The 16642-nt window shown below is 36.5% G+C and overlaps 1 protein-coding gene across 3 annotated transcripts in view; it reads right to left on the minus strand.

The window, feature by feature from the left end:
- Positions 1 to 16307, minus strand: part of LOC131075652 (autophagy-related protein 101) — a 74718-nt gene extending 58411 nt beyond the window's left edge. Inside the window, exons 1-2 of one of the 3 annotated variants that reach the window (XM_058012487.2) lie at positions 16121 to 16307; positions 15966 to 16003 (exon numbers count right to left, since the gene is read on the minus strand). The gene's annotated coding sequence lies outside the window, so the exon portion shown is untranslated. The remainder of the gene's footprint in view (positions 1 to 15965; positions 16004 to 16120) is intronic. The other 2 variants (XM_058012485.2, XM_058012486.2) reach the window with 2 other exon arrangements.
- Between the last annotated feature and the right edge of the window lie 335 nt (positions 16308 to 16642).

Raw genomic sequence — 16642 nt, forward strand, 5'->3', positions numbered from 1 at the left:
AAATCCATATATCTACATCATGAATTTAGTTTCACCTTCGAATGGGTAGAAGTAGGGCTAGAATTCTCTCAAGAAAACTCAGAAAATTCAGAAAAGGTTAAATAATTCTTCCTCGTACTAGCTGTCTTCCTCCAAAAATCTGAGAAACTTTTTGTCAAAAAGGTTATCCAACTTCCAGCGATGTCAAAAACTTTCTCCAGATGATCTTCGAACTGAAATAATTTACTAAGCTCTTCTCAGTAACTTCGAACTTGTTGGTGTAAAAATGAAGTTTGTAATGAAGTATTTGTAAATAAAATTAACTCTTCAATTGGAAAACCTTAAAATCTTCCAACTCATACTTCTAATTCCATCTTCACTCTTTAGGAAAGTGTTGTCATGTTTCCAAGTTTGAAGAAAATATCTTCCGAAGTTTCCAATTTGATTTATAAGTTAAAATATTTATTAATCTTCCAATATTCTCTTTCGAAAACTTTCTATTTTGGATTTGGGTTCGAAATCCTTACCAATCTTCCAATATTCTTTGTTTTTTTAAACTTTCCATTTTGGTCTTTGAGTTCGAAATCTTGGAGGAGTTTTGTGACATCATGTTGATTTTGTTTGACTTTTCATGTGTAGGTGGACTTTTGGAGGCTTACCTTCTTCTTCCTCAAACTTTGGCGAACTTTCCTTACCTTCCCAAGGCATGGCAGAGTTTGAGAAGGTCTCCACATGGCCTAGGCAGACTTTTGTGCTACTTCCACCATAGGCGGAGTTTGAGGGGTCCTCAACATTGGGCGAACTTCTAAATAATCTTCTTCATGGCGGACTTCTAAGACCTTACCCCATGGGCCTCCCAACCTAACCTATACATGGCGGAGTTTTGATACCTCTATGGCGGACTTTGAGCAAAGCTCAATCAAGGCGAAGTTTTAGTTAAGGCATAGGGCGGACTTTAGAACACATCCCCTAGGGCGGACTTTAGACAAGGCTCCCACCACTTGACATGCTTGGGGGGACTTTAGGCTATACCCCTATGGCAGACTTCTAAGACACCTCTTCAACATTTGGAGACCTTGGCCGAAGTTTTGAAGGTCTTCCACATGGCTATGGCGGAGTTTGAAGACCACCCCCAAGGCTTCTCCAAGACAATGGCGGACTTTGGAGCGTTGGCCATTATGGCGGACTTTGGTGACTTCTCCACCAAGGCGGAGTTTTGGACTATCTCCCCATGGCGGACTTTGGAGGGCTCTCTTGGTGACCTTCTATCCTAGGGCGGAGTTTTAAGGGTCCTCCTTCATGGCGGACTTTGGAGTGTTGGGCTTCACGACGGTAGGATACGGCGGAGTTTATTGATGACTCTTTCACATGGCCTAGGGCAGACTTAGAGGGTCCTCCTTCAGGGTATGGTGGAGTTTGGAATTGTTCCCACATGACCTCACACACACACATGGCAGAGTCTAGGTGCCTCTCTTCATGGCTTCCCACACACATAGCATCATTTATACAAGGGCCAAGGCGGACTTTGAAGGGTCTTCAACACATGGCGGACTTTTGGAGGGTCTTCTCTTCATGGCCTCCCGCATCATGGCAGAGCTTGAACCTGCAACAATACTTTAAAACCCTTGTTAGCCAGACTTAGAAGAATTTTTTAGAAAAATTTCAAAATTTCACAGCTTAATCAAATTTAACCGGATTAACTTGAAATTTGAAATCCATGCCTAGGTGGATCATCTGAGGCATCACGCCCCCTAAAATGTAGGGATTTGGCTTTTTAGGTCAGACCTTGGAATTTTTTGATCCCGGTCGAGGCAAGTCAGTGGCAACAATGCAAACCCTAAGTACCCATTCTAAAAAAGCAAAAAAGAAAACTTTCTAAAAATAGCCATACCGGGGATCGGGCCGAAAATGCCAAAAACGAAACTTCCTAAAAAATAGGAAAAAGCAAAAAAGCAGACTTTCTAAAAATAGAAAGTTGTCCAAATTTGTCCAAATCGATTGCGATTTTCGTCCTCTAGCTTGCCTAAGCACTCTGGTGGTGTTTGTACTCTTGAATCACATGATTTGCAAAAACTAACTTTCAATTGTCAAGGCCTGAACTACTCAAAACTAGGCAAGGCTTGGTGAAACTGAAGCGGAAGGTCATTGGATACTAACAAAAATACTAGAAAGCAGGAAAAGAGAGGGTCCCCATTTGCAATGGGGCGATGTGTGAAAAAGGTCACAACAGAGTGTTTGTATATTTGTGAGAGGTCAAGTGTAAGGTTTTGATGTTTGCTTGTGAGTTTTTGGATCCTTGGGCAATCCTAAAGCTAAGGGGTCGAATGTTGAGAAGGTGGCTTACTCTTGGTGGTCTCTATGTTCATCATGTTGAGCATGGTGCTCACCCTTGCAAATGAAATTGTTAAGTTTTGGATAAAAATTGAAGAACTTATAATTTTGATTTCATTTTGCATATAGATTTGTAAAAAAAAGCTTAAAATGGATGTAATAGTATGTCAGTTGAGGAGAGATGGTGAAAACTCTTTGTCCTTGTATTTGGTTAGTTTCTAAATTCTACAAATGGAGATTTGTAAGCTTGCTCATTATTAAACTTGTTCGAATGTTTTCAAATGGATGAGTATTTGTATCTGTGTGTTGTTAAAAGATATTGTGAACGGAAAGCAAGAAGAGAATTTGAAGCGAGTATTGGACAGTCGCTTTATTTTTCTTGATCATTGTGGCGATGGAAAAGAACATGTAGAAAGCTATTTCCCTTTAAGCTAGATTTCTCATAGTTAGAGCTTTGAAATGAATTTCTGTTGTTTTTACATCTAAATACACTTACAGATCATGTAGTTAGCATATTTGTCATCTTAAGAAAATTTTGTTTAAAGGCTCTAATTCTGGAAATGAGGAAACTTGGGCCCTTCTTGAGACACTCAGCTTGCCCCTACAATGACATATTCACTATTCCGGAAAACAACGAAAGAATGATCTCCACAACGATCACTACATTTGCTGCAAAGATTTGTGTACTACGTAGCGAACTCTCATTTTGCTGCAATAATCACGTGATTGTCATGGCAATCACAAGTTTTCCTATTGTGCAAAGTGGTGATCACATGATTGCCCCTTGAGGAAAGGAGCAATTTCATGTTATATATGTTTTGGTTCTTAGATTGATATTATATGTATGCTTCAATTTATATTTATTAATATATATATGCTTTAATTTATATTTATTAATATTAAATAAATATATTTTTTTATAACGAATATAATGTATACAATATAAAAAAATTTAATTTGAATTTGTATTTATTATTTTAATTATCGATAGTTTATTATTTTGTAGTTTAATAGCTAATAAATATTAGATTAATATTTAGTTTGTGGTTTAATAAATAATTTTATTTTGTTGTTTTGTAAATAATTTAGATTAATAATAGACATAAATGTTAAATAATAAATACTTTATTCAAATAACTGTATACATGTTATATACTTATAGACTTGTAATTACTTAAGATAATAATTATTAATCCATGTTTTTAGGCTGCAAATATGTATATATTTGTGGTTTTTATGTTTTTTGGATAGTCATACCCAAACATACCCAACCCCCGAAAAAAATTTGTTGTACCAGCATATCGTAACCACATACCCGTACCCGATTCAAAAACTTAGGTTAGTGCCTTCCTATCTCTTAGTACTTCAAATGGGAATGTTTGCCACCCATCTTTTCTCATGTTTATTTTACGTATTTTTTCCCCTGTATTAATTTACACATCTTCCACATGTTGTTGATATCAAGCACTGTCACACATTGTGTGCATACTGCATTAACATTTGTGTGATGTTCTAGATTTCAAAAAAATGTTAGATGCATTTTGCTAAGTTTTGTCCATGGTTTACTTATGGGAATTACATATTGACAACTTTCCAATATATAATGGATTTGATTTTCATCTCTTCTTGCACAAATTTGTGTTAGTGCCTTTCAATAATATTTTGAGACTTGGACTAAAGTCAAACCTAGAAAGACCACCTCAAGCACATGCACCAAGTCTTATCAATCTTAAAAGTGAACAAATATTATTCTAAAAAAATCAGATTTATCTTTGAAATAAAGGAAATAGAATACCTGGAGCATATAATTTTGGAGGAAAGCGTAAATGCTGCGAAAAATAAAAGCTACAAACAAATAGCCTGCCCCTAAACTATCTCACAATCAAGGGATTTTTAGCCCAATCTAAATATTATGATCAATTTATAATGAATAATGCCAATATTGCTGCCCCCTTGTTGTATCTTTTAAGCAAAAGACTATTTTACATGGTCTATAATGTTCTCATCAACATGAGTCTTGGCAAACTCCAGATTTTTCAAAGCCATATATTATGCATTGTGATGCATTAGAAGCAAAAACTAGAGTTGCAACTGTGCGCAACGGGTGATCCATAAACTAGGTTGAATATTCCACATGCATGGTTGTCAACTTACAAATTTATAACATAGTTTTAGAAAGCATGTGTGACTAATATTGTTAAGCATCTAATGAGAATAGAATTGAAACATAAACAGAGCATAAATATCATAAAAGAAGACAAGTATTAGGTGGCTAATCCACACCACAGTTGTCAGTTTACAAATTTATAACCTAGTTTTAGTAAGCATACATGACTTAAATTGTTAAGCATCTAATAAGCAAGGAAATGAAACACAAATAGAGCACAAACACCATGAAATAAGACACACATAGGGTGGATATTCCAAACACGCCGTCATCATAATAAGAATTTGTAACTGAGTTTAAGAATGCATACATGGCTGAAATTGGAAAGCATCTAATGACCAAGGAAATGAATTGTAAATAGAGCACAAACACCATGACACTCTAGATAAACCAAATTTGCATATAAAATCCAGCCAAAAAGGTGAGCAAACACCCACTTATGTACTTAAAATTGGAGAAACAAGAGGTGGCAACTGCAAAACATAGCTTTATCCTACTGAAACTAACTCAAACAACCTCTCCAAATCTCTGAATTCACTTCCCCTGCCTCTGCTCAAACTTGGAGAAATAACAATGTTAATCTCCAACCACAGCCCATGCAACCAACTAAGAGTGATCCACACACGTGCCACAGAGACTATAAATAGATTTGAATGCAACTATGAGCCAAAAAGCAACAAATCACATCGAGAAGAGGAAAAAATTGAGAAATGGAACATCACCAGACGACAATTTCACCACTTTGCACAGAAAAGTAATTACATTTTTGGCCCAGTGATTTCAAAGTTTTACTTTTGCCACCTACCAAACCTGCATTTTGATAACTCATAAATCTGATACATTTTTCAGCATTCAAGAGACTGCCCTTGACCGGATACGTTATCAACCAAGATGCATCCTTTGTTTATGAAAGTCATAAAGAGGAAACTAAAATCTACTTACTATAAGAAAACGCTAGCAACCATGCATACTCCAGAAAAGTGGAGGAAATTCTTGTTGAGAAGTAAGTTTCTCATTAAAACCAGTCATGACAGTCGAAAATGTGAAATATCTCCTATAACAAAGAACCTTGTTGACAAGACAATAAAATTAGATAGAGACGAATTAGAAATTTGATTTTAAAATAATACATTAAATGGGTAAAGGTAAGAGGCAGTCGATGCCCTATACAAAAGAGATGGAGAAGTTTCAATTAATGCAATAATAGTTATTATTCTAAGATGGATAAAGAATGTTCAACCATTAAAATAATATCACTGCTCCTAAAATCTTAAATCTGTTACCATGGACTTCACTAGTGGTGTATTCAACACTCACTTCCAACATGAAGGCATCTCTGTAGTTGTTTGTTACTTTTCCAAATGTCTATCTTTATGGAGTGCTCCAATAACATTGATACTCCATAAGTTACAAGCTTGTTTTTCAAGCATTCTTGGACCCATTTTGGCCTCCCACTCTCTTATCATTTCATAGAGTCATTCAAGCTTCTTAAATCGCTATCAGTAATCATCTAAGCTACCAGTCTGACCCCTATATAGCCCGGCTCTCAAGCCAAACTGATGTCTGGATCCGATCTCCAATGGGTCTGAGTATGGTCCCACTTTTTGTTTGCGGGTCCATCCCGTGTGAACCCAAGGTGAATTTGACAAGCACTTGTGCCCAATGGGCGAATTTAGCCCTTTCTAATTTTTTAACTTTTTTCTACTCTAAGAAAGTGCATTTGCCCCCCAAACCCTAAATCATGGAATAGAAAACAGCCAAAACGCAAAAGCAAACTCATTTTTCATATTGTGAATGAAAAACAAAGTGCTATCCTCCATTGCAAAACTTATTATCTTGCATACCATTGCAAGAATAGAAATATATATTGATCATCAAACGCTCCAAGCTAGTTGTTGTGCTATTCCTAATTTCCTACACATTTGCAAAAGTTTGTCAAGGAGATCATAGAGGAAGATTCTCCAAAAGAGGAAGGTTGTTTTAGATTTTTTAATTTGTTTCCTATATTTTGGTTTTTATACAAATGAACTGTCTTGTTTAGTTTTGAAGTTTTTGATTTGTTTTCATTCTTCTAGGCTTCTATAACACAATTTTTTTTAAATGAATTCAATTAACTATCAAGTTGTATTTGTATATTATTTGTTTTCAAATTTCATTTATTCCAATTCTTCAAATGTGTTGTTTATTGAACTTGTTGTCCTAGGTATAACAATGGCAACCAATTCTAGCCCCATGAGCAGACCCCACTTCAAAACAGACCCAAACTCTCCCCTTTGGAACTATGTTGAAATCATACAACAGCTTCTAGGTCGTGCGATTATGTTTGGATTTGCGGTGAATATAAAGTTAAATATTTGAACTCATATAGTCAAGTAAAAGACCATTTGTGCAAGATCCCTGCACAAGGCATCTAATTTTGTTCAAGCAAAAAAGGTAATGGCATTCCCAAAGCAAAAGTCTTGGCATGTATTGAAGAGCGAGAAAAAGAAGATCCAGCAGCAAATCCTAAACCAAATCATCCTTTGGTAAATAAAGGATCTCAGGGGATGAAGTCCCCTCCACAACCTTCTCATTTTCAACCTACAAAGAGTCATCCATTTTGTCCACACCTGAAGAAAAACCTATGGCCTCTACACATAAGAGATCAAAGGGGCTGTTGGAAATGGCATTTCCTAACAAGTCTAGAGAGATTGCCAATCAACACATAGAGAGATGTGTCTATGCGAATGGATTGACATTCATTATTGTTCGCTCACCATAATGGCAACAAATGGTAAAGGCAATTAACAGGGCTCCAAAAGGGTACAAAGGCTTGAGTTTTGAGAAGGTGTGTAGCATCTTATTTGAAATAGAGATGAAATTTGTAAAGAACTCCTTGAAACCCATAACGGGTTTGAGGGTCAAAACAAAGGTGTCCATCATTTTTTATGGATAGAAAGAAGCAAAAAGTCACCCCATTGATGAATGTTATTGTAGTGTCCCCTAAAAGGACAATGTTTTTGACAGCAGTGGATTGTGAAGGGGAGGTGAAGCATGGTGCATTTATTGCTAACATTCTTTGTCAAGCTATTGAGGAATTGGGCCCTCAAAATCTTGTGCAAGTTATAACAAACAATGCCAAAAAATGTACAGCAGCTAGGTTATTAGTTAAAAAGCATTATTCACACATTTTTGGACACCTTGTGCTGTCCACTCCCTCAACCAAATGCTACAAAAAATTGGCACCAAAATTGATCGGAACAAACAGGTGTATGGTAAGGCCAAAGAGATCCAAATGTTGTCACCAACCACCATATTTCACAAGACATATTTCAAACATTCTCAAAAATGGAGCTGCAAAATAATAAATATATTTCCATTTAGTAAACTTTTTAATTTTAATTTTTGTAAATTTATTTTTTTAATTTTCAAACAGGTTGCTAAGACTTGTTTTGCCTCCAAAACAATTGTGTTGAGACGACTTATGAAGGTTCATGAGGCACTTTCTAACATGGTCATCAGCCCAAATTTGGTCCATATAGAGGCAATATAGCACAACAAAGGCAGCAAAGATTAAGCAAATGATCCTAGATGACATCTAATGGGATCATGTTGAGTATCTGTTCAATTTCACTAAGCCCATATTGAGTATGATACGTCATACCAACATGGATAGGCTTGTTTGGGTGAGGTATATGATGACATCAAGTCAATGATTAAGAAGATGAAAATCATCATAAATGCAAAAGAGCAAGATCTTGAAGAAGAATTCTTCAAAAAAAACTACACAAAATCATTAAAGAGAGATGGAACAAAATGACCACTCCGCTACATCTTGCCTTTACATTGAGTCCCAAACATAATGGAGCTCAGCTCCTTTCTGTGACAACAAGAGTTGCCCCATATATAGATGTTTAAGTGAATCAAGGGTACAAGGAAGCACTTCACAGACTCTTCACTAACTGTGAGATATGGAATGCAATGAAGGTTGAGTTCATGGATTTTGCATGCTCCAATGACTGCAGTCTCGATGCTCTTTGGGAAAAGTATATGGTTAATGCTCATAGTTGGTGGTACTTCCATGACCAATCTTACACACCCCTACAACCTCTTGCAATCAAAATTTTATCACAAATTTTATTAAAAATCTTAAAAATCTTTTATCTATATTTTAATTTTAAATTTTGAATTTATATTTTTTGTAACTCTTAGCTCTCTATTTTTGTCTTATTAGATTGCTAGTTCATCTACATCTGAGAAGGATTAAAGCACATACTCCTTCATCCACTTAATAAAGTGCAATCGACTACACTTATAAAAAGCATAGGACTTGGTGTATGAGCATTCAAACTTGTGGCTCCTTACACACAAACAAAGTGGCTACAAAGAATGGGACACAAGGAAGTTGGCTATTGAACCAGAGCATATTGACTTGGATGTTTCCATAGCCCACTTTGCTGCACTATGAGCCAACTAGTGAGCATGAGAGCTACGTTACCAAATTCGGCTCAAGGAGGCTAGAATTGGGGCAAAGTACAAGATTCTAGTATGGATCCTATATTGATTCACCTAGGGTTCCGCTTAGCAAACCTGGGCATACCTAGCACTATAGGTGCCCAAAAAAGGGCTCCACAAGTCAAAAAAAAACCATTTAAAAATTAAAAATGCTCCCCCCCCACCATAACTAATTTTGCCCTACCTTTCCTTCTTTTTGTCATTTCACCTCATTTCTTCAACGCAAAACTTGCATTCTCAACATTTTTTTCCTCCAAGCTGATTTTGAAAGTTTTTTTTAAAAGGTGAAAGCTATAGAGGAATAAGACCCACACCAATGACGGCCCGTTAATGGGCTTTCTATGGTAAATCCTAGTGCTTGTGGTGCTTCTAAAACTATTTGGGTAAGACCAAAGAAAGGATGGGTGAAGATTAATTTTGATGCCGCGTCGAGAGGAAATCCGGGCATCTCAAGTGTTGGTTGTGTGGCACGAGATGCTAAAGGGAAAATCTTGTTAGAAGGTGCTCAAAGGTTGCAAAATGGGACGAATGATGGGGCCAAGGTTCAAGCGGTGCCGATGGCAGTTGAGTTAGCATGCAAACTTAAAATTTCTAAACTGCATCTTCAAGGAGACTCCAAAATTGTTACCGATGCAATCTCGAGTGGATCCTCCCAATGTTGGCGCATTAACAAGTTTGTATTAGTTATTTGCTCAAAATTAATCTCTTTTCAAGATTTAAAAATTTCACATATTTGGTGGGAGGGTAATGGGGAGGTTGATGCCTTGTCCAATGTGGCATGTGATTTGGACACCCAAATGATCCAGTGGTGGGACAGCTCAGGAGTTGATGTGGCTTGGGATGCCTGATCGTAACTTTGATATGATTGTTTCGTACCTTGAAGTTGTACTGCGAATTAATTTCCTCCCTCTGCTTTTTGCTCTCTGTTCCGATCTTACTTCCTTATTATTAAATTCGAGTTGTCACCTTAATTTGTCATTATGACTAAGGTTTTCGGGATTTGTTGCAAGAGGGGTGGCACATTTTACAACGTGTCAAAGGGTTGGCTTCATTTATATTTAGAAATTTCTAGATTTTCGCCTGCATTATGAAGATTTTCATGTTTGAAGTGAGGGCGTGGTGTGGAGATAATTGTGTTTCTTCAACTCTAGGTGGAAATGGAGGCCAATTTTACTCTCCATTCCACCAAGCAACAGTTGGCTTTCCTTGGATTCATCTCTGATAAGCGTTTGGGTAGCATTTTCCTTTGCGATGAGGAGGCCTTTCTTGAAATCATTAAGCGTCTTCTAGGCTAGGTTTTGTGTCTGAATTTTGGTACAGAACCAACATGGACATTGTGTCGATGCTGGTGGCCTGGGGTTTGTCGTTTGGGACTAAAGCAAAGGTTGAACGGGTGATGAAAGCCTGTGTTCTTGCTCACTCAGTCTGTGGCCTGGTTTCTCTGATGGGAAGAGCGGTTCCTGGGCAAGGTTCGAGGAGACTGTTTGGGGAGGGTGTGATGTTGGATCGTGTTAATGTTGAATATTGGTTGTTTTGCCGTGGACGAATGGTGCAGACAATGTGAAGAGAACCAACGAGGCTCGGGCAACATGGGAGGATTCGATGGTGTATGTTCGCTCAGCTAAAATTGAGAGAGACATGGCTCATGAAGCAAAGAAGAAACAAGACCGTGGCAAGATGGAAGCAAGATACGCAAAGGGGCCAAGGTCGGTGTCTAGCCAGAATGTGAAATACAAGTAGGATTTGCTTGCTCGCTGTGTCATTTCTTTGTCGTATAGGTTGGGACCAGTATTTTGTTTGTTTTTAGGCATACTGAGTCCGGGTTGTTGGTCGTCATGGTGTTTGTCATGTCCCCTTCCTAAGATAGTTGAGTTCTAGCAGGATTAGACTTGACAGTAGTCCCCATAGGCTAATATAGTGGATAGGGAACTTATACAGTGGGATAGGAGGCTTTGGGGGTGTATTTGAGGCATTACTGGAGCTTTGGGCCAGTTTCCTATTTTTTAGGGAAGGCTCCTATTTTTTAGGAAGTGACTGTCAATTCACCCAGAGTGAGGGGAAACATAGCAAGTCACTGGGAGCATCTTTTCAGCTGTTCAGGAGCTATCTCCTAGATTTTAGGGAGGTTCTTATTTTTTAGGAGCAAATTGGCAATCACCAGTGGACCCACCAGGACGTAGAGAGGATTGACAAGAGGCCAGTGGTGTGAGTTTCAGTGCTCAGGGACGATTCCTTAGCCTTGGAGAGGATTCCAAGATTTTAGGGGGAAACTAACAGTTGGATTTCTATGCCCAATCATCATCCCAAGGACCAGTGGTACCCTCAGTTTCAGTTGTTCGCAGATCAAACCTTGAAATTGTCTCTGTATGCTGATAAAAAACTCAATCAATCTATGTTGGCTTGTAAGGGTATGTAGCTAGCCCTTTGGCAAATTAAAGTACTCTAAATTTAGTTTCTTATTGCATTGGGGTGTTATACTACAATGTCTCTGTGTAGTTAATGGTGGACGTGATGTTCGATTATATTGTCTGACTTTGGGTTAATCCCTTTTTTATGATAAGGTGACAATGTATGTAAGTATTTTATTATTATTAATATTAAAACAACTTTATTATCGATCAAAAAAAAAAAAGACAAACACCAAATTGATTGGGTCAAACAAGTCTACACAAAGGTCAAGGAGATTCAAATGTTTATGGCCAATCATCACATGTCACAAGCCATATTCAAAACCTTCTACAAGTTTGGTTGTTGAAGGTAATTTAAATTTTATTTTTTAATTTTTTAGTTTTTATTCTTTTATACTTAATATATGATGTGTATTTTTTTATGTCATGTTAGGCTGTCAAAACACGATTTGCATCTCTCACAAATGTCTTAAGACGACTTGTGAAGGTGCGAGAGGCCTTGAGTTCTACAGTCATCAACACCTTGTGGAGTGCATGGAAGCAGTCAAACAAAAAAAGAGCCCAGAAAGTAAGAGCATGGATCCTTGATGATGAGTGGTTGGATCGTATGGAATATGTTTTGAGTTACACTGAGCCCATCATGAGCATAATTAGGTACGTTGATACTAACTGGCCATGTTTGAGTGAAATTTATGATGGCATGAACTCCATGGTGGGAAAAATAAGAACAATAATAGAGGCCAAGGAACATGATCCAACGGAAACTTTTTTCAAAATTGTGCAACAAATTATTGTTGACCGTTGGAACAAGATGATTGGGCATTTGCTTTGTCGCCAAAGAATTATAGCAAAGAGATACTTGCACTGTCAAGGAGGCTAGCATCAAATAGAGATGTTGAGATTGCTACTGGATATATGGCTGCATTTAGATAGATATTTTCAGATGATGAAATTGGAAATATTATCTTGAATGAATTTGATCAATTTGTATCTTCAAAAAATCATGATACTACCACTCTTCATGCCAAATATAGGATGCGGGCTGATGAGTGGTGGTATGTACATGGTCTAGGCTCAATTTTCTTGCGGCCTCTTGCAATTAAAATTCTCTCTCAAGTATGTATCTTTTTATTTTTTGTTTTTATCGTTTTCCATTCAATGCTATCATGCTATCTATTATCCTAACATATTTTTTTATAATTTATGTTTTAAGTTCCGATTCTTGAATTATAAAGTTAAATACTAAATGTTGTATGCAAACTCAACTAGTTGCAAGTTCTTCTTCAGCTGAGCAGAACTAAAGTACATACTCCTCCATCCACTTAGTCAAGCACAATCATTTAGGTGCAAAAAAAAAAGCAAAGGATTTGGTCTACATACACTACAATCTTCATCTATTGTCACATAAGAAACTTGAATTGGGATCTAGCCCCTGTGCGTACTGATTTAGATGCTCTAGTTGCACAGCTTGCCCAAGTCTCTATAGATGAGGCAGCTCTTGCACTTGACACAGATGTAGCTAGTGGGAGTGACAATCTAATGCCTTGTGGTTCAAATGAAGTTGAACCAAATGTTGACCTTGATGCTTCTAATGAAGATGAATATGGATATTTCAAATTAAATATGGATTGTAATTTGAATTTTCATTGTGTAATGACATTTTGAGACTTACATATTATCATTTTACAAATTATAAATATGATATTATGGAAATTTAAAAATCTTATTTATTGGCAATTATGGATTTATTGGCATCACTCTTTTTATAGTTAGTTATATTTTATAATTTTTAAGTATGAAATATATATACATACATACACACATAGTCATAATTATTTAAAAATCTTATTTATTGGCAATTATGGACTTATGAGTATCACTCTTTTTATAGTTAGTTATATTTTATAATTTTTATGTATGAAATACACACACACACACACACACTTGCACTCATACCCGAATCAACAACTTAGCATGAAGTGCTAGTGCTAGTGGCACTATATGTGGTTCTTCTAATTTAACACTACCTACATCATCTAATATGGATGGTGATGATGATGTTACCGACGATGGTGATGGTGATGATGATGTTCAGACTGGCACTAATTGCAACAGAAAAGCACTACATTTTTGTCATGCAGAAGGGCATTTACCAACACAGAACAAACTTTTTACTGGTTCAACTTTTCCAGCAAGGTTCTCAATCTCAAGTAAAAATAATGCAAATAAAATATTGTTAGTATACTATAATTATCTATCAATCACATACATATGCAAGTGGATAGATAGAAAAAAACTAAACGTAGGCCAGCTTGAACAGTTATAAAAGTAAAATTTTAAAATAGTATGTGAACATCTGCAGAGAACACCAATAGATACAAACAAATTGAAATTCAAAAGATACCAGACAGGAAACACGAAATGTCATGGTAAGATTTTTGCCTACAAATACAGGCTCCTCCTTGGCCACATATAGAGTCATATTATCAATACCCATACAATTTTAATTTGTGCGCTGATATGAGGGTTCACAATCTTACAGAGTGATTTAAAATGCTTGAGGGCACATTTAAAAAACAAGAAACGCTTACCCATCTGAGAAACTATTCAGAGGCCTTGTCCAAGAAACTACAATGGTAAATGGCCTGGTACAGACACTCTAGTCAATGAAAATATCCTCTAATATACTTACATGGCATGCCTTATTGCAAACAGCCTACTTAGAAATATAAATTTATTGTGATCTACCAATTTTACACACACACGTAATAGGTATTGGGTCAGACTCTCAGTGGCATATATCTATTTTATCTATCTATCATGCAACTATTACCAGAGTCAACTTACTCTAATCCCCCTCAAATGGGTAAAAAGCCCATTTTCACCTGATACAAAGAGACCTGTCTTCTTCTATGAGTCAATACATCTTTATTAAATGCATAGTTATTTCAATATACAAATTATTCCGTTAAGCAATTTAAATCAATGAAAAAAAAGGTCTGGTTCCTCATACCACTTAATCACAAATTTTATTGTTTTACTTATAGTTATTAATGAAACAGATCATAAGATAAGATAGAGCTCATGAAATATTTGCCATTCCATCTAGACTCCCATATTTCATAGATGAAGCAACGAACTAAAACTCAAATATAGACAGCCAAAAGAACATGGTGCACCATTCCAGCCTTAGTAGATGTTCCAAATTCTGGAAAAGCATCAATCACCTTCCTCAAACATATCATGTTACACTATGGATGTCACATATAAAAAAAATGTGGTAATATAACAATAAATATAAAAGAACTTCCCTATACCGTTGTCAAGAGAGTGAATTACTTGGAATACACTACCTAAATAAAGCAGCATACAGTTGATATGAATAAGTCATGGGGTATAGAATAAGCAAGGCAGAAACTTAAATGCAAAGGTGTATGAAAAAATCTAAATTCCCAATTAATGACGGAAAGCATTGGGATTAGAGATGCAAACAAAGAACATACAAAAGTCAAAAAAAGCGGCTATATTCCAACTGCCTCGGACATGTGGTAAGCATCAATAAACAAAAAGTCTAACAATAGAAAATGTGATGGAAACAGATCATAAGAGAAGAAAGAGTTCATGAAATATTTGCCATTCCATCCAGACTCCCATATTTCATAGATGATGCTATGATCTACAAATCAAATACAGGCAGCCAAAAGAACCTGGAGTGTCATTCTAGCCTTAGTACATGTTCCAAATTCTTAAGAAGCATCAATCACCTTCTTCAAACATGTTATGTAACAATATGGATGTCACATACCAAAAGAAACGTGATAATTTTAACAATAAATACAAAAAAGCTCCCTGCGCCATTGTCAAAAGAGTGAATTACTTGGAACACAATATCAAATGAAGTAACATAGGGATGGTATGAATAAGTCATGGGGTGTAGAATAAGCAAGGCAGAAACTTAAATGCAATGGTGCATGAAATAAGCAAATTTCCCAATTTGATAGACAGAGGGCATTGGGATTAGTGATGCAAACAAACAGCATACATCAGTCAAAAAACGCAGCTATAAACCAACAGCTTCAATCTTCTGTATTTTGTCAAACGCTTCAAATCTAACTTCCATACCCCTCGTCAGGGGCATATGAGTCACAAGTCTGATTTGTGCCAAAAGAAATTAGTTCCTGTGCTTTAACAATTGTAGGAGCATGATATGATTGAAATGCCTTTCGAACCACAGCTAGCTAATACCCAATTGATAAGGCAAACCCTATCGCCGGACATGCAGATGTGAGGCTATTGGACCTTTATTGTTCAAATCATCTTGCCACCAAGCCCACCACCAGACTTTGCCCTCAGTGTCCTGGTAAGAGCGTGTGAGCGTTTGGGCTCTCCGACTAGGGTAAATAATATCAAGTATTACACATTACTACAGTTCAGGGGAGAGAAAAGAAAAACCTGTACTACATTACTATTTCAATTTCAACCAACGATATCTTCTGCTGTATTCAGCAACTGTAAATAGAAAAAATAAATATGGGAATCTCCAAAAAAATAACAATGACCAAAAATTCCGTTAAGCGGCAACTTACTTTCCCCAATTCTCCGAAAGCAATTGCAGCCTCCCTCCCTACCAATCGAAGGCTTGATTAGAGTTTTAAAGGTATGCAAACATCACATTTCATAATCATCTTCAATCATCCGAACTCCGTGAATAAATGAAATTAAGGGACAGAACGCTTCTTACCTTGAGCTAGTTGATCCCAGAGATCACAGACATTGAATATATCTAGTCATTTGTGGACAGCTTCAAGGATCAGCAGAGTCTTTTCAAGGATTCTACTTCCGCTACCGTGAAAAGTTCAGAACTGTAACGCGGTTTACTAGGGGTGGATTTTGCGTGAAGCGATCAAATTATTCGACTTTATATTTAGTATTTTATATTCCCTTAGATTTTGTTTGTGAGCGGTTTCTCAAGGGACCACATGTCGTGCCCCACTAACCAGGCACAACATTAAAACCTATAATTCTTTATAAAAAAATTTATTCAATAGGTAGTACCATGTGAACGTGTAATGGTTATTTGAAGGGTTAATTTTAAGTGAATGGTTAGCATATAAAGTATAATTATTATAAAAATTTAAATTTATCAATGGTTTATATAATTGAAGTAGATGTTTTTCATAGGATATTTATAATGGAGTGCAATGTGTAATGGTTATTTGAAGGGTTAATGGTTATGTTAATAGTTAAATTTTGAGTGAGATGG

Source organism: Cryptomeria japonica, chromosome 6 (genome assembly GCF_030272615.1).
Source record: "Cryptomeria japonica chromosome 6, Sugi_1.0, whole genome shotgun sequence".
Lineage (NCBI taxonomy): Eukaryota > Viridiplantae > Streptophyta > Pinopsida > Cupressales > Cupressaceae > Cryptomeria > Cryptomeria japonica.